Genomic DNA, 5,000 nt, shown 5'->3' with positions numbered 1-5,000 from the left:
TACGTGGTTCTAGTTACATATTATGTATATATATATACATATATATATATGAGTGTGTGTGTGTGTGTGTGTGTGTGTGTGTGTGTGTGTGTGTGTGTGTGTGTGTGTGTGTGTGTGTGTGTGTGTGTGTGTGTGTGTGTGTGTGTGTGTGTGTGTGTGTGTGTGTGTGTGTTGTGAAGTGTGTGGGAAGAGGAAAGAGTGGAGTTTCACTTTTTTTTTTTAACCTTGTAGCGAAACCAGTCAAGAATAAAACTCGGAATAAGACTCTAGTCTTTCTTCTTCCCATTCACTTCAACTTGTCAGAATGTTTCAACATGTATATATATCAGATAATCTCTTTGGCAGTAGCGCACGGGACTCGAACCCGATGCGCTTGGAAAGGCGTGAGTGCGTCTTGGGAGTTTACTTCCAAGCGCATCGGGTTCGAGTCCCGTGCGCTACTGCCAAAGAAATAATCTGAGTGATGTCGCTGTCCAATAGCGAATTTCTCGAATGTATATATATATATATATATATATATATATATATATTATATATATTATATATATACATATATGTATATAATGTATATATATGTATATGTACTTGTATATATACATGTATATATAAATATATATATATGTATATATATATGTATATGTGTATATATGTATGTGTATGTATATATGTGTATATGTATATATACATATGTATATATTTATATATATATATATATATATATGTATATATATATATATATATATATATATATATATATATATAAATATATATATATATATATACACCAGTCTATTGGAAGAGCACAACATTGCCTGGATCAAATGAGCATACAGCCAAATGAGAGGAGGGGGGAAAGGGGGAGGGGGAAAGGGGGGAAACGAGGATGGGGTAAAGGGGGGAGGGTGAACGAGTTTAATAAGTACAGCTTATTCTGAACAAACTAAATATATTCATACATGGCTGTGTCCAAACACATTCATATATTCACTCCATTTGGATTTTTTGTTTTATTTTTGTGTTTTTTTTTATCGCAAAGGCGAGAGAGTGTAAGCAAACACGTATCTAGTATGTAGGCACGTACAGATGTACACTATGTACTGTTCAAATGTACGCATACACAGAAGGACGCACGGACGTACACATGCACACATGTACGCGATACACACACACACACATACACACATACACACACACATACATACACACACACGCACACACATACATGCACACACACGCACATGCACGCACATGTTTTCGTGTCTGTGTGTCCATTGCCCCAAACGTAAAGAAATATATAAATAAATGAATGAATAAATAAATAAACGAACAAATAAATAATAGATAAAGATATTTTATTCAGGTGAATAAATGCACAAAAAAGAAATAAATAAAAGACATAAATGAATAAACGGGAAAATATATAAATAAAGAGAAATTGATAAATATTTATATGAATAAAGAAATTAGTAAATAGATAAAAAAAAAGGCGTCAGATTGGTGGATGGAATTGTCTAGAGTTCAAAGCCAAGTACAATACAGAACGTGAAAAAACAAAAGAGGAAAAGATTCAAGGACTGTACAAAGCGCAGAAATCCTGTTCCTGGAGAGAAAAAAAAAAAAAAAAAAAAAAAAAAAAAACTAGGACACAATCACCGCAGTCAGTGTAAAATAAAAAAAATAGATAAATAGATCAAATAAAACAGATAAATAAATAAACAAACAAATGAATAAATAAATAAATAGATAAATAAAATAAATAAAAATAAATAAAATAAGAATAGATAAATAAAATAACTAAAAATAAACAAATAAATAAATTAAAATCAAATAAATAAATAAGTAAATAAATAAAATAAATAAAAGTAAATAAATAAAATAAATAAAGGTAAATAGATAAAATAACTAAAAATAAATAAATAAAATAAATAAAAATAGATAAATGAATAAATAAATTAAAATCGTCACAGTATTTTTAATGGATTTGTTGACATACCTGTGTAATCAGTAAAACCTAGAAATGTTCAAAATTCAGTACAAGGAAGATTTTCGAAAATATACTAGATTATTAGAAAGGGCTTCTAGTATAGGATTTTTATGATTTTAGAAGCTCTTCATTCCAGATATTGAATATTTTCAAATTCTAGACATTTCTATAATGGAGAGTTAGCAAAACGGTTATACTTATATATAAAGGATGAAATATATGAATATAACAGTTGTTAATTTCTGAGAAAGGGGTAAGAAAATATTATCCCCTTCACAAGGGTAGCCTGGTCATAGGAAGTGTTAGAAAAAAGAAAAATTGAGATGGTAGTGAGTTAGAGCACGGATTAAGAAAAATAAAAAGAAAAAGAAAAAGAATAAGAAAAAGAAAAAGAAAAAAGAAAAAAAAGAAAGAAAGAAAAAAAAAATTATCCAACAACAACGCGTATTGGAGAAAAAAGAAAATACATAGACATATAAATAGATGAATGAAAAATTAAATGAATATATGAACAAGTATTATAGATAGATAAATAGATCAAGAGTTAGATGAAAAAAGGAGAATTATTTGAAATAGATGAATATAAACGGGAAGAGGAGAGGGGGATGGGGGAAAAGGGATGGGGAGGGGGAAAAGGGGAGGGGGAGGGGAAAAGGGAAGTGGGAGATGGGAGAAGGGGAAGAGGAGAGGGGGAGGGGGAAAGGGGAGGGGGAGAAGAGGAAGAGGAGAGGGGGAGAAGGGGGAGAAGGGGAAGAGAGGGGGAGGGTGGAAAGGGGAAGGGGAGAAGGGGAAGAGGAGAGGGGAAGGGGGAAGGGAAGGCGAAGAAGGGGAAGAGGAGAGGGGGAGGGGGGAAAGGGGAGGGGGAGAAGAGGAAGAGGAGAGGGGGAGAAGGGGAAAGGGAAGGGGGAGAAGGGGAAGAGAGGGGGAGGGTGGAAAGGGGAGGGGGGAGAAGGGGAAGAGGAGAGGGGAAGGGGGGAAGGAGGAGAAGGGGAAGAGGAGAGGGGGAGGGGGGAAGGGGAGGGGGAGAAGGGGAAGAGGAGAGGGGGAGGGGGGAGGGGGAGAAGTGGAAGCGGGGAGGGGGAGGGGGGAAAGGGGAGGGGGAGAAGAGGAAGAGGCGAAGGGGAGGGGGAAGAGGGGAGGTAGAGAAGAGGAAGAGGAGAGGGGGAGGGGGAAAGGATAGGGGGAGAAGGAGAATAGGGGAGGGGGGAGAGGAGTAAGGGTGTTGGCCAGTAGAATCAAACTTTCAGAGACTTCAGAACCCTGAAGCGAACAGGTCCTGTCCATGTTACCCAATTGTTGAATCTGGAAATACGTGGCATCGAAGTTGGGAGGCAAGTTTTTGTAAACAAAGAGGCAAGTGTCAAGTTGGGGTTCACACGGACAAAGCAAGTGTCAAGTTCGGGTTCACACGGACAAAGCCTTGTGTCTTTTGCGTTTAGGAAGTTCGAAACTAAAGATTTTATACAAACGTGTCAAGTGAAATTGGAGTACATGGTACCTACATTTACATATTGAATTTGCGCACGCGCACTATTGTATTATACTGTGGTATATCACATTATACTATACGATGTAATGTATTATATCATGCCATAGTATATCATACTAGATTATACCATATTATAATATACCATATTATATCACTATATTTTATCACATTACACTAACTAGTATAATATAAATTATTTATCATATATATACGTATGCATACACACACATTATACATACACACATATTTATGTACACATATACGAGCATATGCACTTGTGTGTGTGTGTGTGTGTGTGTGTGTGTGTGTGTGTGTGTGTAATTCACCTTGGTCTTCGGATCACGTGTTGGACTCGTGATCGACAGCTATTTCCCTCCCGGAAAAGAGCTCAGAGCTCGTATGACCGATCTATGGGTAATGCTGTGACCTTACGCGCACACACACATGCAATTCCCCTCCCACGAGAGTTGGAGTAACGGCTCGTAGCGCAGCGATACTGAAATTATTTTCAGCCCTGGGCAGGATTCGAACCCGGACCACCGTAGTGACAGTCTGGGACTCTACCAACCGCGCCACCGCGCGCGCGCGCGTGTGTGTGTGTGTGTGTGTGTGTGTGTGTGTGTGTGTGTGTGTGTGTGTGTGTGTGTGTGTGTGTGTGTGTGTGTGTGTGTGTGTGTGTGCGCGCGTATGTGTATACATTATGTGTGTGTGCGTGCGTGTGTGTGTGCGTGCGTGCGTGTGCACGTGCGTGTATGTGTATTTGAGTGTGTGTGTGTGTACGTGTGTGCGTGCGTGCGTGTGTGCGTGCATGTATGTGTGTGTGTGTGTGTGTGTGTGTGTGTGCGTGTGTGTGTGTGTGTGTGTGTGTGTGTGTGTGTGTGTGTGTGTGTGTGTGTGTGTGTGTGTGTGTGTGTGTGTGTGTGTGTGTGTGTGTCTGTGTGTCTGTGTGTCTGTGTGTATCTGTGTGGATGGGGAGCTCATGTGTGGGTGTTTGTGTATGTGTGTCTGTGTAGGTGCATGTGTATGTGTGTGTGCGTGTCTGTGTATACGTGTGTCAGTGTGCGTGTATGTCTTAGCATATGTGTGTCAGGGTGTGTGTGTGTGTCTGTGTGTCTGTGTGTCTGTGTGTATCTGTGTGGATGGGGAGCTCATGTGTGGGTGTTTGTGTATGTGTGTCTGTGTAGGTGCATGTGTATGTGTGTGTGCGTGTCTGTGTATACGTGTGTCAGTGTGCGTGTATGTCTTAGCATATGTGTGTCAGGGTATGTGTGTGTCTGTGTATATGTGTGTCAGTGTACGTGTATGTCTTGGCATGTGTGTGTCGGGGTATGTGTGTGTCTGTGTAATATATGTGTAAATGTACGTATATGTCTTGGCATATGTGTGTCAGAGTATGTGTGTGTCTGTGTATATTTGTGTCAATGTACGTGTATGTCTTGGCATATGTGTGTCAGGGTATGTATGGGTCTGTGTATATGTGTGTCAGTGTACGTGTATGTCTTGGCATATGTATGTCAGGGTATTTGT

The sequence above is a fragment of the Oratosquilla oratoria genome, chromosome 29 (genome assembly GCF_046742065.1).
Source record: "Oratosquilla oratoria isolate Oo_2021 chromosome 29, ASM4674206v1, whole genome shotgun sequence".
Classification (NCBI taxonomy): Eukaryota; Metazoa; Arthropoda; class Malacostraca; order Stomatopoda; family Squillidae; genus Oratosquilla; species Oratosquilla oratoria.
This window is presented reverse-complemented; position numbering follows the sequence as displayed.